At 35.1% G+C, this 18,158-nt stretch overlaps 1 protein-coding gene across 5 annotated transcripts in view; it reads right to left on the bottom strand.

Moving 5' to 3' along the window:
• PJA2 (praja ring finger ubiquitin ligase 2) overlaps positions 1-18,158 on the bottom strand; it is a 116,923-nt gene that overhangs the window by 62,436 nt on the left and 36,329 nt on the right. The window contains exon 3 of one of the 5 annotated variants that reach the window (XM_036736065.1): positions 240-332. The exons of the other annotated variants lie outside the window; for them this stretch is intronic. The gene's annotated coding sequence lies outside the window, so the exon portion shown is untranslated. The remainder of the gene's footprint in view (positions 1-239; positions 333-18,158) is intronic. 5 annotated transcript variants of the gene reach the window in all.

Here is an 18,158-nt window from a genome sequence, read left to right as displayed (position 1 = left end):
GCAGAGACTGTCTTTTGCCCCTCTTTATAACCCCTGCACTTAGCAGAAAGCTTGATACGTTGTAGGTACTTAATAAATATTTGCTTACTGACTGTGCGTCTCCAGGAGCAAGGACCAAAGAGTGTGTACTGACAGAATATGCTACTTCCTTCCTATATTGTCCAGATCTCCCATAGGGCCGGGGGTGCAATAGAGACAGGAAGACCCTCCTTCCCCAGAAGTGTCCAAAATATGTATACCTCAATCGGCCGCAATAACCTGAGTCCATCACCTTGCTGTCTGGAGATAGATGGCATGCTTCATCATTGGTCCTCAGGAAACAGAGATGGTCCCTGGGTTGATGAGGAATCTTAAGTCTTTCAAAGTCGTATTAACAATGTTGATGCTATTGTATAAATTGTTTTCCTGGTTCTGCTCACTTAACTCTGCATCAATTCCTATAAGCCTTCCCAGATTTATCTGAAATTATTTCTTTTATCATTTTTTATAGCATAGCAATATTCCATTATACTCATATCCCATAATTTGTTCAGCATATTGATGGACACCCCTTCAGTTTACAGTTTTTTTTACTACTACAAAAAGAGGTGCTATACTTTTGTACATATGGGCCCTAGTAGTAACAGTTCAGTAATTTGGGGGGCATCATTCCAAACTGGGTACCAGACTGGCTGAACCAATTTATAACTCCAGCAATGGTAAAGATCTATGTATTTCTCTGAGGGATCTTTTTCAGCTATGGTAGCCATTAAAACTAAGTATCAAAATAAGCAACTTAGAAACAGCCCCTTGAATCCCTATTGCAAAGAGTGAAGTTGAGACTTTTGAAAACAATGAAACATATTAAATACATTGTTCTCACTAAAAGTATGTTACAAAAAGTATAATTTATTGTTTTAATGAAGGAAAATATTTTATAATGTTAGTAAAATTTTATATTATTTTTAAACATTTTTCAGATTTATCTCAGTGTTTTAAAATGTTTTATAATATTTTGTTGTTATTTAATTGTTTCAGTCGTGTCTGGCTTTTTGTGACCCATTTGGGGTTTTCTTGGCAAAGACACTGGAGTGGTTTGCCATTTCCTTTTCCAGCTCATTTTTACAGATGAGAAAACTCAGGGAAACAGGGTTAAGTGACTTGCCCTGAGTCAAACAGCTGTAAGTGTTTGAGGCCAGATTTGAATTTAAGAAGAATAGTCTTCCTGGTTCTAGGCCTGGCACTCTATCCACTATACCACCTAGCTACATATTTTATAATATATATTAGTACAATTAGTATATTTATAATACATTAGTACATATGTACAAGTATTTGGTTCATAAATATACAAATATTAGGGATACACACTAAAATTTTTTTTTACTGTTAGGTTTACAACAAATGTGTCAGTGAATATTCTAATGGAAAAGAGGTGTATATACATACGTGTATATAAATGCATATATATGTATGTATATTCTAATAGAAGAGGAAATGTGTGTGTATGTATGTGTGTGTGTGTGTGTGTGTGTGTGTGCGTGCATGCATGGGTGTGTTAAGGCTTTCATAAAATTAGTCAAAGTTTTACATTAATTCTTACAAAGGAACTCTGGTAAAGAGCTGAAAGTTCAATAAATTTGAATTCAACAAACTGAACAAGCAGTGCTATTCAGCACAAAGTACTATTAGGCACTAAATTAAGAAAATGAGTTGTTTTTTTTTATTAAATTTGGTTCTCCCATTTAAGATTTTAAAATATATCTAGTTCACAGAGGTAAGCAGATAGAGTGGGTAGATCAGTAGAGTTGGAGCCAGAAAGACCACCTCAGTGGTCTAGTGAGGGCAGAAAAATTTTATGCTGTTAATACCCTCGGTAAATTACTTAACTTCTCAGAGGTCCAAGCAAGTCTTTAAGGGTATAAGTTGAACACAAGGTACCAACTTGCACTGGCATGAGTTTCTCCATTATTTTGAGTATAATATATGGAAGCTTCCCTAAATTAATGAAATTACAAGTCTTGTTCCTATTGCCATTTAGTGCATACTACTGATTTTAAAGAGATGGAAACTAGGGTTCAGAGGGCAAAGGGCTTGCCCCAAATCTCAAAGGCACTGAGCGGCAATATATGAATTCAAATATAGGCTTTCTGACTCCAATTCAGCACTTCTCATTAAGCTATACCGCCTCCCCCAAGCCCACATCACAGAATCCATGTATGCTAGGATTTGTGAGTCTTCTATATAACAAACTGATTATTTCTATCAGTTTTGTTGCACAATTCAATGATTTCAATATTTCTCCATAAAGGATTCTGTCAAGATTAGAAGAGCCAATAGCCTATCAAGATTTCAGTCACAGTTAACTTCATTTTACGCTACAACACACATTTGACAGTTGTACCTAATAAGTTCGATTTGTCCAAATGGTTAATTTTTTAATTCAGGGTTAATTAGAACCCTCTTTTTGAAAAATTTTCTCTAGTTCTATTATCCAATTTCTTGACGTATTAAGCAATGCATGCTGAAGGACAATATCTATTTAAGCGAAAAAAGAGATCTTTCATCATTCTAAGCATTAATACTGTGGGTTAAAAAAACATAGGAGACTGTTTTCAAAGTATATGGAAATTAATTTTGGAAAAAAACTGAAAAGACCAACTCATGATTTGTTTCCTAAAAATATAACCCAACAATTGATTAAGGTTTCTACCTAATTGATGTTTAACAATCAACATAGGTTGCTTAGTATATGTTAATCCTTTTTCTAGTCAATAATGGTTCTGGCCTCAGGTTCAAGGCTATTTGAATATAAATTCTTTGAGGGAAACTACTATCTTCTCAGTACCTCAAGAAATAGTTAACACATGCAGTGAACTCATATGTAATAATCATCATTTTTAAGTCCCCCTCTCCCCCTGATATCCATAGGATGGGCTGGAAAGCAGGTCAGACTAAAAGCTAGCAAGACTTGATTTAAATACTACTTGCGATGCTTCCCAGCTGAGTGACTATGGATGAGCAAATCGAAATCACTCAATCTCTCTGAACCTCCTCATATATGAAATGGGAACGATAATACTTACAGTACCTACCTAATAGGTCTACTGTGCTGCTCAAATGAGATAATACAAGTAAGGCATTTAGCAACAAAATGCAATACAAGTGTCAGCTATCATCATTATTTTATCACACAACACCAGTTTAAGCCTTTATCATCTCTCCCTTAGTTTACTGTAACAACCTAATAGCTTTCTCCATTTGTCCTCTGTCAAATAGAATCTTTATACAACTTTCAAACTAATGTCTCTAACACAAGTCTATGTCATTGCCTTGATCAAAAACCTTTAGGAGCCCCTCCCTGCCAACAGAGGGAAAACAAACAACAAAACCTGGCACTTAAAGGCCCTCTAGGACATAGTTCCAACCAACTTTATTTCACAGTGTTATCTGAATTACTATGTGTTTGACCTTAGAAACTGTATCCTTTTTATCCTTCATTATTAGTAAAGTAACTTTTATTACACATTATGTTTAAACATGATTTCATTACATCATTACAACAAATTGGACTGGCCTATGTAACTAAACCTGCTTATGCATATTTTAAGCTATCCATAAAAACTATTTCAAAATAAATTTCACCATAAGAAAAATTCTTCAAAATTATTAAAACAAAATGTATGATACATATACTATATAAATGGTAGAGAAAGTCATTTTGATAGGCTCAAAAAGTAGCTACATCATGATTCTGAAATCTTAATAATCTAAAAAATCTTGCCTCCACAATTTTAAGATAATTAAGGAGAACGTCATGATGAAATTTTTTGTTGGCCTAATTATTTAATTTCCCAAATAATAGCAACTTATATTTATTTAGCTTTTTAAGGTTTAGAAAGTTTTTCTCACAATACACCAGTAAGAAATTTGTAAACCAAGATAAGGCCTTTAAAATCAAAACACCACTCAAACGCACCAAAAACCTCTATTCCAGAAAGGTAGGATACACAATACATGAAAATGAATATAGCAAGCTTATGACAATTCACCTTGACTACAACATAAAACTAACATAACATGGACCAGGTAATAACTGAGAGGTGAGCAGCAAAGATTAAATCCTCAACACAGTTTCTCTTGAGGCTTAAGTGTAGGGGCAGCTAGGTGGCACAGTGAGTAGAGCACTGGCCCTGGAGTCAGGAGGACCTGAGTTCAAATCTACTCTTAACACTTACTAGCTGTGTGACCTTGGGCAAGTCACTTAACCCCAATTGCTCTGCCTTCCCCCCTCCAAAAAAAAGTGACTATCTAGATATCCCACATTTAAGCGTAATTGCCCCATGACATTCCAAGGCCCAAGTAAAATTAATTTTGTATTAATTATGCTACTGCTCTTCCATAGTAAATAGTAAGTTATTAGCCATGATCACAAACTAATGTAAAATAATCCTCAGCATCCCGCACACAATTGAAGGGAGATCAACTTTTTGGGGTAATCTAAATGTTTTGCCAGAGTTTTGATACAGATATGGCTTGGAAGGTAGGTGACATTTGAAGAAATGAATCTAGAATGAAATGAAACTAGAATCCAATAAAACTAGAATCCCCCAAATTATGGGCTCAACTGATTCCTATAAGCAGGCACAGTAATTCATAGGCCTATCATATTGGAAACTGGATGAGACTATATAGGATACTAAATTTAAGTACAATAATACTTTATTTTGAGATGTCTTATCATTCATTAACGATTATATATTTTGATGGATTTGTGATCATATAGACATGGGTTCTCCATCTAAGGCCACAGATCATAATACTTTTGACACCTTATCCTTCACAATTACTTTTCATGTAGTCCGATAAATCCTCCACAGACAGTCCACCTAACATGCTGGGTGCTGTCATCTAGATCACCTGAAACCATCTGATGATCAATGGCACACATGAGTTATCTACCTCTCTTGTTTTCAAGATCACTTTTTTTTCCCCTGGAACTTCTTGGCCCACTTCTTTTTTGGTCATACATTTCTGGAAATAAATTTTATCTTTTATGCTATGTCTTCTGTGCAGTTATTCATTGGTATATGTTGTAGCCTGCTCATACCAACTAGAATTCTCTCCATTGCTTTTTGATTGACCTATAACTTTTAATTCTTCAGAGACTGTGGTAGTCCAATTTTTGAAGCAATATGGCTTAAATATCACTTAAAAGAAAACTGATGTTATAAAAGATAAATTTGTTTCAAGAAGAAGGTTGTGGCCACTAAAATACTGCTGATGATGCAAAGACTACTAAACTCTTAAGTTCCATGGATCTTCTTTACATTTAAGAAATGTCTACTATGTGCTAGTAATATTTTTATTCCTTCTTTTTCTTAGTCCTATCAATTCAAGGGCATTTTAGAATCTAGTCTCCCAATCATGAGCTTTATTCTTATGTGATCCTTTGATAGTCCAATGATCCTCATATATGACTTTTGATGTACTCACACTTTATTCCTTTCCCTAACGTGAATATTTATGTATATGTTTATAGAATTTTCCTAAGCCCATCTTCCCTCTATTTCCTGGCTTCTTCCCTCTACCCACCAAAAATCTCTAAAAAGCACAGACATAGATGAGCCTTTCTTTAATCTGATCACAATAATGTGTATTTATAAGACATTAAAACAAAAGTTAGTATTTATTTATTATAGAGAAACTCTAGAAGCTTTTCCAGTAAGTACAGGAATAACTCAAGGATATATATTCTACTCATTATTTTATAAAGTTCCAAAAATTAACTCCTGGGAAACATGGAAAATTAACAGGAAAGAAAAGCTTTCCTGTCTAAGACTACTCCAAAAGACTCATGATGAAAACTGCTATCCACATCCAGAAAAAGAACTATGGAGTCTGAGTGCAGATCGAAGCAGACTATTTGCTCCCTCTCCTTTTTTTGGGTTGTTTCTTTTTTCTCATTACTCCCATTGGTTCTAATTCTTCTTTACAGCATGACTAATGTGAAAATATGTTTAATATGAATGTATATTTGTAGCCTATATAAAATTGTACACTATGTTGGGGAGGGGGAGAAAATTTAAAACTCAAAATCTTCTGGAAGTGAATGTTGAAAACTAAAAACAAATAAATTAATTAATTTTAAAAAAAAAGAAAAGCTTTCCTTATATGAAAAAAAGAAGAACATCTTGGGAGTTGGAAGTTTTAGGTGTGGACTCTCTTTTTCCTTTCCTATGTTATAAAACACTAATTTTATAAACAGTCATTCACTTAGAGAGGCATTCCATTTAGGGTAGGAACCAGAATGGCAGGAGAATGTGATGAAAAATTTTTATTTTAGAAAAAAAATCCTGTGAATTTATAACACTAAATGAAGCTCAGTGTTTAGTAAAGAAACACCACAAACTAACCAAGGAAGGAATCTGACTTAGATGGAAAAATTGAACTCAATTAGACTGAAAAAGCCATAAGCATTTTGTTAGAATTAAATTAAACACAATTAAAAAATAATTAAGCTAGAGACTCAAAGAAAAAAATTATTTTCCACAAGGACAATATACTTAGAAGAAATGAAGCAAGACATTAAAAATGAAATTAAAAAAAAACTCTGGGGGAAAGAAATGGAAAGAGTTCATAGTTTAGAAAAGTAAGTAGCAAATATTACACACATATTAGACCACCGAAAAATTAGAACAGGCCAAGCAGAAATCAATGACCCCATTAGATAAGCAATAAAGAAAACAAAATCAAAAGCCTGAAAAACTAAAAGAGAAATGTAAGAGATCTGATATTAAAAACAACTGACCTGGAAAATAGGTTAAGGAGATAAAATCTAAAGCCCCTTCCAACATCTGTCATTTTCCTTTTTTGTCAACTTTGCTAATCCACTAGGTGTGAGGTAGAACAACGCAGAATGGATTAGCATCTTCTCTAATTATTAGTGATTTGGGCCATTTTAATAAGACTATTGATAACTTAAAATTCTTCCCTTGAAAACCATCTCTTCAAATACTTTGATTACTTGTCAATTGATTAAGAGCACTTTTTATAAATCTGAATTGATTTCTTATGTATCTTAGATATGAAACCTTTATTGAAAAAACTTTTCATAAAGTTTTTTCTAAGTTAATGGATTCTCTTCTAATTTTAATTGCATTGGTTTTGATACGTAAGAACTTTTTAATTTTATGGAATTAAAACTATCCATTTTATCTTTTGTGATTCTTTCTATCCCTTATTTGGTCATAAACTTTCCCCCTCTACTCACAAATCTGAAAGGTAATTTCTTTCTTGCTCCTCTAATTTGTTTGTGAGTGACTTATTAGATCTAAGTCATGTATTCATGTGAAGCTCATTTTGGTATACAGTATGAGGATAGTTGTAAACCTACTTTCTGCCAGATTGCTTTTCAATTTTCCCAGCAGATCTTGTCAAACAGTGAGTCCTTAATTCCAGGAGCCAGGATCTTTGGGTTTAAAAAGCACTACGCTGCAAGTCGTTTGCTTCTGTACATTGTGTATGTACCTAATCTGTTCCACTAATCAGTCTCTCCAGTTTTTAAGGAGTACCAAATCATTTTTGATGATTAGGTTCTGGTACTGCTAGGCTTTTTCTCCCCACATTTTTTTCCATTATCTAGCTTGAGATTCTTGATCTTTTATTCCTCCAGATGAATTTTGTTGTAGTTTTCCAGTTGTAGAAAGAAATACTTTAGTAGTTTGGTACATCACTGAATAGGTAAATTAATTAAGATAGCACTATCAGCTTACCAATATATAATTAATATTTCTCTAATTACTTTGGACTATTTTCATTACTATAGCTTTTTCTTCCTTCCAAGAGAGCAGCCCTACAAGAAAGTAAGGGGAAAGGGGATGTGGGAGGGGAGTAGGGTGACAGAGGGGAAGGCTGACTGGGGAACAGGGCAATCAGAATATATGCCATCTTGGAGTGGGTGGTAGGGTAGAAATGGGGAGAAAATTTGTAACTCAAAATCTTGTGGAAATCAATGCTGAAAACTAAAAAATATTAAATAACAAAATATGGAATTAAAAAAAAGTGAAGCAGAACCAAGCAAATGGATTCAAAATCATATGACTGGCACAACTATGGCACAACTACGTGACCAAGTAGATGGAGCACAGGTCCTAGACTCAGTAAGACCTGATTTCAGATCCTAGCTGTGTGACCCTGGGTAAGCCAAATCAGCCTCAATTTCATCATTTGTAGAATGAGGATAATAATAGCACCCATCCCCCATGCCTGCGGTAAGGATTAAACTAGGTAGTATTTGTGAAGGCATTTTGCAAACCTTGAGCTATATAAATGCTACCTATTATTATCAGTAAGGCAACAAAACTCAGATCGGATACAAATATAAATTCTTTCCAAATTCCCAAGGTTAAAACATACATCAGTCCCTTATGTTAACAAATAGTAAATGACAAAAATGAAAAGATGTGGCCAATCACAGGCACTCTATTAGTAACTTTAAAAAAGAAAATCTGAAGGCATTGGAGAGGGGAGCTCTGTTTATTCTGAATTGACTATGCCCAAAAAATAATTAGTTTTGAAAGCTTACTTTCATTCACAAAGAAGTATTTTTTAAAACTGAATTCACTATTGCTTCTGCATTAAAAATTACAACTAATGGATGATTTCTGCCACATTTTAACCCATCAAAAGTATCATTATTGGTATCTTATACCTTGATTTATTTATTGCCTAATGAATTCTTTCCACTATATTACATAATCTCAGATTGAGAGATGAGTATATTTTACATCCATATACACTTTAAAAACGTTTGTTTTAGCCATGATTTTACCTCCTCTACAAAGAAGCAAAATAGACTTTTCTCTCCTTTCTAAGATGGAAATGGCAATAAGAAATGAAGGGCCAAAATGGTGCATATGGCAACTGGAGAGCTATGGGAAGGTTGTTGGAAAGCTAGAATCCTAGAAAAACTTTCCAGTCCCTAAAAAGCTGATATATCTTAAGCCAAAAATGTGATACATGTTCAAAACCCTCTTATCTCAGCTAAATGATTAATCCTTTGGATGGTCAATATGTTTGTATCAAGTTTCATGAAAACCAAATCTTTTTTTTACTATCTGTTAAATGTTTTTCCCCAGTTTGGTAACCACAATACATGTTAAAATAAGTTATTACTTTTAATTAAATATATGAATCTAATCTTATATTGTATACCTGGTGCTTCACCCAGGTACCTGGCAGATAGTAAGCACTTAATAAAGCCTGTTGGAAGACTGACATATTCAAAGCTCCAAAGACTTGATGAAATCAAATATCAAATAATGATATCAATTATCATTAATTTTGATCTTTGATCACTAACAAAGATAAAAGCTGCTCTTTTAGAAGTTAAATTTAATTGAACAAGATATAGAGAACAATTATTAAATTTTATCCATCAAGAAAAGATTAAAGAAACAAGGTAGCATTATTTCAGCAGTTATTAAAATTAAAGTTTGTATCCAGAACCTTTTGGATTTATCATTGAAAATCAGTACTAGTATTTAAGGATGTTTTCTAGAAATGACAATCTTAAGCAATGAATGAATATATAAAGATTCTATCTTTTTGGAGGAAAAGGGGGGAGATGAAGGAGGCAGAAACAGAATAGGCCATATTTAGTTTTACCTAATAACTTTCTTCTAAGTCCCTAAAACCATTTAACTAGTTCTAAACCCCCTTTATAAATAAATAACAGGTTTCGATGGTTATCTGATTTACATTTCCCTTTGGTGATATGATTTTATAATCTCACACATACACACAAAAAGATGTGCTAACTAATTTTGGTTATTTGCAGAGAACAAAGCTACACATTATAAATACTGAAACTTCTGAATACAAATTTATTCCAGACTCTGAATTTATATAGAATTTCAAAGAAATTATGTTCTCCTCATTTGGACCTGGAACTGAGGGACCACAGAAATCATGGTTCCTCAAAAAGAACCAGAGAAGTTGTGATTTGCTTGATGTCACAGAGGGACTCAGTTGCAGAACTTATATTCAAATTTGTGTCCACTCATTCTAAGGCAATTCCTTTTCTCAACAAATAGCATCTGTTTCATAACTGTGCAAATCAACATATCATTTTAATTTGGTATTCTTATCTTTCTACATTCACTTGCTAAGGCCAACATAATAAATACTCCAAGAGGACCTACTTTGTACAGCTACTTATAGACTTATATAGTTAAAATCATTTCTCACATTTGTTCATTGGCTATAAATCTGGTTGCTTAGTCTTGTAGTACTGGTCCAGATGTGCAAGGCGGATTATCTTGTCAAATGGGAGGAGAATTTAGTAATAATTGTAGTGACATCACTCCTTCATTAGTGAACTGTTAGAGGACAATTTTCTTACTATAGAGCAATATGATTTATGCCAGTAGTTTGATAGTGGAATCAGAAGACCTGGGTTTGAATCCTGACTCTGCTGTTTACCACCTGCATAGCTTGGGCAAATCATTTAACCTCTGTGAGCCTCAGTTTCCTTATCTGTAAACAAATGAAGGGCAGCTAGGTGTAGTAGTAGATATAGTGCTGGTCCTGAAGTCAGGAAGACTCATCTTTCTAAGTTCAAACATGGCCTCAGACAAGTACTAACTGTGTGATCCTGGGCAAGTCACTTAGCCCTGTCTGCCTGAGGTTCCTCATCTATAAAATGAGCTGGTAAAGGAAAAGGCAAACTATTCCAGTATTTTTGCCAACAAAATCCCAAATGGGGTCTCGAAGACATGGATATGACTGAAAAACAACTGAACAAAACAAGGAAGCTAGATTTGATTACCTTAACATCTTTTCCTGTCCTAAATCTATCATCTTATGTTAAGACCTACTGCACCAAAGTACGAAATAAACTACCAACACTCAGAAACAAAAAGATACTAACGAAAGCTGATTGAATTTACAAGTTTTTAACTTCACAGGTGGAAAAAATGCTACAGATACCAAATAGACACCAGAAGGCAATGCAGACAGACACTGAGTACAACCTGTTCCACTTGGCTTATGCTGCTTTTAGTTACATCTAAATCTGCTAGTAGTAAGAAGCTATACTTACTACCCATCAAAATGTTAAAGCCCCTTCCACAACCATCTATTAAACTCAAACCCCACCCACACTGTGATGTGACTGGCCCCACCCCAGGCCCATCAGTGAGGTTATTGTCATGCCTCTTCCACTGTCCAAATAGCCCCTCCCACTGGTGACATCACCACTTTGTTGCCAAATCCCTGTGCTCTGTTCTTTCTTGTGATAGTGACAACTTACCCACTACAGTCAAAAAGAAAGATTTTAAGCCATCTTTTTTGATCATTACACCTACAACTGAAAGGAGTCTTTCAGCAGTGATCCCTAGGGATATTTTGCTATTTTTCATTCTACAGGAAGGAAAATTTAACAGGATACTGGGAACTGCTTGGTTGTCTGGCTTTTCACTTCACCCTACGGTGAAAAGGGAGGTGATTGAGCCCTGTATCCCTGGGCCAACTTTCTAGCTTTCCATCTATATACACAGCACCAAGGAAAGTTTGAGCCTCACACCTTTGGTTGGCTTTACTGTTTTTCATCCTTCCAAAAGTGGACCTTCTGAAGTGCCCATTGCTTCAGCTCTGGCTTTTTGAGAGATATGGGGGAAAAGAGTTGGAGAGAAGACAGATGTTAGGTTGCATAGATGGAAAAAGGATGGTTTTTGAGAAGCTGAAAGCACTGAGCCCAAAGAGGTGACAGGAGAAAGTGGTGATACATATTATACAGATTGATTCTATCAGACTTATTCAAAGAAGGAGAGGTAACTGATATTATGGACTCAGAACCTTTCCAAATATTTCTTCTGACTAGTGCTGGGAAATATTTTAACTAAGTGGACTGCTAAAACTGAATCAACAGTCAAATAGGGTAGAAATGACCAGGGAAACTAGACTCAATGGTAGAATACTTTGGTTTAGTGAGTTAAAATTCAGAGAAAGGTATAAAAATCCTAAAGAAGGGCAATGCCAAAGAATGTTCAAATGAAAGAACAAAAGTGTCAGCACAATTCACATGCCAGCAAGGTTATGCTTAAGACTCTGCGAGGTAGGCTTCAATAATATGTGAACTGAAAATTACCAGAAAAGCAGGCTGGTTTTAGAAGAGGCCAATATTTGATGGATTGTGGAGAAAGTAAGGGAGTTCCAGAAAAAAAAATCTACTTCTGCTTCACTGACTACTATAAAGCCTTGGATGGTCTAGATCGCAACAAAATGTGACAAGTCCTCAAAGAAATGAGAATACCAGATCATCTTACTTGTCTAATGAGGAACCTGTATGCAAGCCAAGAAGCAACTAAACATGGAACAAGTGATTGGTTGAAGATAGGAAAAGACTGAGGCTGTATAAATTCACAGGTTTCCAAACTACCCCTTGGAGGTGCTGGAAAAATCCAGGAAGGCAGCAGTAGCCTCTGGTGCAATTGAGGGGCATTGAATAAAAATGAGGAGGCAGTGAAAGCATGAGGAAAGAAGAGAAGTTAAGAAACTTTTGAAAAACCATTTGTACATGTTTGATCTGTTGTGTAAAAGAGTTAAAGTTGTTATCATTGCCTTATTTTCCAAATAAACACGCAAAATACAAGTTACCAATCAGTGATCAAGTCTGCCAACAGGTCTTAACAAGCAAATGTTGGCAAGTTAGTGTGTTGTGCATTGTTGGGAAGTCCAGCATGCATAGGCAAGAATACGTGCGTGCAATGACTTGCTTACAATACGATACTATACGGTAAAATGATGTGATGTTGTGTCATCAAAACTGAAATAAAGGAAAAAACTCACAAATTTACAATAAATTATTAAATTGAAGATGCATCATTTTTTTAAAAACTTATTTTACATTTTTTGGAAATGATGCAAATTTCAAAAAAGAAATTGTTAAAGGGTTAAAGAAAGTAGATTTCAGGGCGGGGGTGCTGAGTAATTTTTTTTAAAAAGGGGGCAGTAGGCCAAATAAGTTTGGGAACCTCTGCTGAATATTGTCACCTTGTTTATTTAATTTATATACGTCACGTGAAATGTCAGGCTGGTTGAATCAAAAGCTGGAATTAAGGTTGCTGGGAGAAATATCAACAATCTCAGATACGCAGATGATAGCACTCTGATGGCAGAAAGTGAAAAGGAATTAAGAAGCCCCTTGATGAGAGTGAAAAAGAAGGGTGTAAAAGCTGGCTTGAAGCTTAACATCAAAAAAACTAAGATCTTGGCAACTGGTCCCATCACTTCCAGGCAAACAGGGAGAAGAAATGGAAGCAGAGTCAGATGTTATATTGTTGGGCTCAAAGACCACTGTACAGGGCAACTGTAGCCATGAAGTTAAAAGACGCTTGCTCCTTGGAAGAAAATTTATGGCAAATCTGGACAGCATACTAAAAAAGCAGATGCCAACAAAGGTCTGTATAATCAAAGCTATTCTTTTTCCAGTAACAATGTAAGACTGTGAGAGTTGGACTATAAAGGAAAGGTGAGTGCCTCAGAATCACCACTTTTGAATTGTGGTGCTGGAGAAGACTTCTGAGAGTCCTTTGGACAGCAAGGAGATCAAATCAATCAATATGTAAATAAATTAATTCATACTGCTCATTGGAAGGACAAATAGTAAAGCTGAGGCTTAAATACTTTTTGGCCACATAATAAGAAGACAGAACTCACTGGAAAAGACGCTGATATTAGGAAAGGCAAAAGGAGAAGGGATGACAGAGGATAAGATAGTGTCATGAAAGCAACAAACATGAGCTTGGACAGACTTTGGGAGATAGTTGAGGAAAGAAGGTCCTAGTATCATATGTGACCATGGGGTCACCAAGAGTTGGATATGAATGAACAACACAACAATCAGCATAACAATGTTATTATCTCAAGGATGCTAACAAAAACTTGCAAAATACAACAATCATTCCTATTAAAAACACTGAAATTCATAGGAATAAATGGAGCTTTCCTTAAAATGATAAATAGCATCTATCTAAAACCATCAGCAAGCATTATCTATAATGGGGATAAGCTATAAGCCTTTCCAGTAAGATCAAGGGTGAAGGAAGAATGCTCATCATCACCACTATCATTCAATATTGTTCTAGAAATGCTAGCTATAACAACAAGAGAAGAAAAAGAAGTGGAAGGAATTAGAATAAGCAATGAGGAGACAAAACTATCAATCACTCTTTGGAGATGATGATGGTGTACTTAGAGAATCCTAGAGAATCAACAAAAAAACTATTTGAAATAATTAACAACTTTAACAAAGTTTCAGGATATAGAATAAATCTAAATAAATCATTAGCATGCCTTTATATGACCAACAAAGCTCAGCAGCAAGAGAAAGAGAAATTCCACTAAAATTTACTTTAAGCAGTACAAAATATTTAGGAATCCACCTGCCAAGGCAAACCTGGGAACTATATGAACAGAATTACAAAACACAAATAAGTCAGATCTGAACAAGAGAAATACACATTGCTCATGGCTAGGCTAAGCCAATATAATAAAAATGACAATTCTATTTAAATTAATTTACTTATTCAGAGCCATACCAACAAAATTAATAAAAAATCACTTTAGAGAGCTAGAAAAATTATAACAAAATTCATATGGAAGAAAACAAAAGGTCAAAAAATATCAAGAGAATCAATGGAAAAAAATGTGAAAGAAGGTACTTTAGCAGTACCATACAGTTTGCTGTATTACAAAGAGGTAATCAGCAAAACAATCTGATACTGGCTAAGAAACAGAGCGGTAGATCATGGAACAGATTAGGTACACAAAACACAGTACTAATGACCATAGTAATTTAGTGTTTGATAAACACAGAGATACAAGCTTTTGTGACAAGAACTATTTGGTAAAAGTTGCTGGGGAAACTGGAAAGCAGTTTGGTACAAACTATGTATAGGCTAATATCTCACATATATCAAGATAGGTACCTGACTTCAACATAAGGGGTGATATTATAAGCAAATTATAAGCAGATTTATGGATAAGGGAAGAATTTATGACCAAATGAGATATAGCATTAAGTGATATAAAATGGATAATTTTGATTACACCAAATTGAAAAGGGTTGGCACAAACAAAACCAATGCACCCAAGATTAGAAGGGAAATGAGAAATTGGGAAAAAGTTTTCACAGTAAAGTTCCCTGCTAGAGGCCTTACTTCTCAAATGTACAGAGAACTGAGTGAAATTTATGAGAATACTAACAATTATCAAAAGATATGAACAGGCAGTTTTCAGAAGAGGAAATCAGAGACATCTCTAGTCATATGGAAAAAATGCTCTAAATCACTTTTGATTAGAGAAATGTAAATTAAAACAACTCTTCACACCTATCAGATTGGCTAACATGACAGAAATGGATATGACAAATGTTGGAGGAGAAGTGGAAAAATTGGAATACCAATGCATGTTAGTGGAGTTGTGAACTAATCCAACCATTCTGGAGAACAATTTGGAACTATGCCCAAAGGGCTATAAAACTTTCAGAAAAACCTGGGAAGACTTATATGAACTGATGCAAAGTGAAATGAGTACAACCAGAACATTGTACCTAGCAACAACAATACTATATGATGATCAATTGTGAATGACTGTAACCAGAATGGCCTTTGTTTTCTTTGAGTGACTCAATTTATCTCAGTGAGCTTTACTAGGTGCTAAGCCCCAGGCCCAAACCCCATTAGGTGTTAACGTAATCCATGTGGATGTGAACCTCCCAGGTCCTAAGGGGAGGGCCCAACTCAAGAACCAATCACCAGAGCTTGAGCTCCGGTGATTCAGATGAAGCCCTATAAGAAGGGAGGACAGAGCCATTTGTGCGGGGCTCTGGAGATGGTGTTGATGAGGAGACTCTGGGCAGCTGTAGTTAAGGAGCCCTCCAGCTTGTAAACCCGGATGCTGAAACTTTGAACTCTGGTAACTGTGTTGGGATTTGAATCAGACAAAGTCTGTTGATGCTTGTAATTTGTTTGCATTTTGTTTTGAAGTTCAGGGTGCTGGCTTTTTCCCCTGAACTAACTGAATAATATTTGAATGCTGAATTAAAAGTAAGCGTGTCAACCCCTTCACCTTGCTTCCCTTGCTTAAGCAGACCGAAAGAACCTGTGCTGTTGGCAGCTTTCTGGGTGCTGGCTGTGGGTGAATCTTATACCCCCACAGAAACTGCTACCCGGATTGTTGAAACAATGACTTAGCTCTTCTCAGCAATACAATGATCCAAAACAATTCCAAAGGGCTTGTAAGGAAAAATATTCTCCACTTCCACAGAAAGAACTGATGGCATCTGAATACAGACTGAAATATATGTTTTATATTATTCTTGTTTTTCTGGTTGGTGTTTTCTATTGCAGCATGGCTAGTATGGAAATGTTTTGCATGACTGCACATGTATCATCTATAGCAAACTGCTTGCCTTCTCAAGGAGCAGTGAAGGGAAGGAGCAGGAGAATTTCAAACTCAAAATTTTAAAAATGAATGTTAAAAAATTTTTGTTTACATGTAATTAAGAAACAAAATGTATAAAAAAGAAACAACATAAATTCAATATCTGATATTCATCAGAATTTGTATGTATATATGCGCCATACCATAATAATATTTTTTGGTGTAGTGGAAAGATCACTAGCTATGGAGTCAGGTCTGTGTTTCAGTTCCAGCTTACTTGGCAAAATCAATTTCTCTGAAGGTGCTTTTTCCTTTTCCAAATCGGTAAAATAAGGTTAAAAATGCCTATATCATTTCTTTCACAGGGCTGCTGTAAGCAAAATGCTTTGGATACACAACACCAATTATTAAATTAGTCCTTTAATGTCTATTTTCCAAAAGATTTAGCAACTTACTGTCGTATTAATGTGATCGGAGATCTTCCCCACCCATTCAATAGGCCTCAGGTGGGCCTAGGTGGAAAAGCTTGATTATATCTTTCTTCCTGAGTAGGCTTTAAGCCCTTACTAGGTGCTGAAGAACACACATTGAGAGAACCAGCATTGGCAGAGCTACAGAAGAGAGTACTGAGCAGAGAGTTAGGATTCTTGAGTGATGGTTTACAGGAAGGTCCTAGCAGGTGGGGAAGGTTACAAGATGACTTGGTTCCTTGCTATAATACTTTGTTACAATTTCCTTGTTACTACATTGAGGTGAGCTTATTGGTTTTGGAATATAATTGCTACTATATCAAAGTGAGGGTATTGGTTCTCAGATTTGATCCTCTGGAGTCTAAATAAATGTTATACTTCCTCTGCCTTCTACACAGAGAGTTTTTCATACCTTGTGATTCTGAATCATTCAGGCATGTTCATGGTCATCCTTAAGGTCATGAATCTTGCCTTACTGATATGCTTACACAAAAACATTACTTAAAAAGGACGTAACAAATGGTTGGTATTACTATTTACCTCCCTCCCTCACTTCTCAACTTCCAAAGTCCTCAGTGCCCTGGGAGTTAGCTGTGAGTTAAAAAAAAGAAAGAAGTATAGTTTAGGGGAATTAAATCCAAGGAGCATTCTTTCAGGAGCTGGCCTACATAAACAGTGTTGATACATACACTTGCTCTATTATGGCCTTATTTTTTTTTGGAATTTCCAGGCTCCAGAGCTCCAAATAGTACCATTCCGAGGAGTTTATGTAATTTTGTATGTATGTAATCTTATATTATGCATGTATGTAATATTTATATGTATGTAATCTTATGTTTTTCAAAATATGAATCAGTAGGTCTTAAAATTCTTTTTCAATTGAGATGTTTTCTTTATCACTCTTTTTCCACCCTAGTCCTGGTCTTTCCCTTAAGTGAGATGAAAAAATAAACAATGATTTACGAGGCATAAGAGGGGAAGTTATAGCATCTGAATAGTGAAGTTGCCTAGAAAGCAAGGAAAACTAAGAATGAAAATAGATGATAATCAGAGTAATCCCAATACGTATATATATATATATACATATGTATGTATGCATACGTATGTGTATATATACTTGAAAGTTTGCAAAGCATTTTACATATCTCATGTGATCCTCACAACAACCTTGTGAGGTAGGTGCTATTATTGTCCCCATTTTAACAATCAGGAAAATGAAACTAAGAAAGATTAACTGACTTACCCAGGGTCATACAACTA

The sequence above is a fragment of the Trichosurus vulpecula genome, chromosome 1, assembly GCF_011100635.1.
Source record: "Trichosurus vulpecula isolate mTriVul1 chromosome 1, mTriVul1.pri, whole genome shotgun sequence".
NCBI classification, from domain to species: Eukaryota; Metazoa; Chordata; class Mammalia; order Diprotodontia; family Phalangeridae; genus Trichosurus; species Trichosurus vulpecula.
The sequence above is the reverse complement of the archived record's forward strand: the minus strand, read 5'-3'. Positions and strand labels throughout refer to the sequence as shown.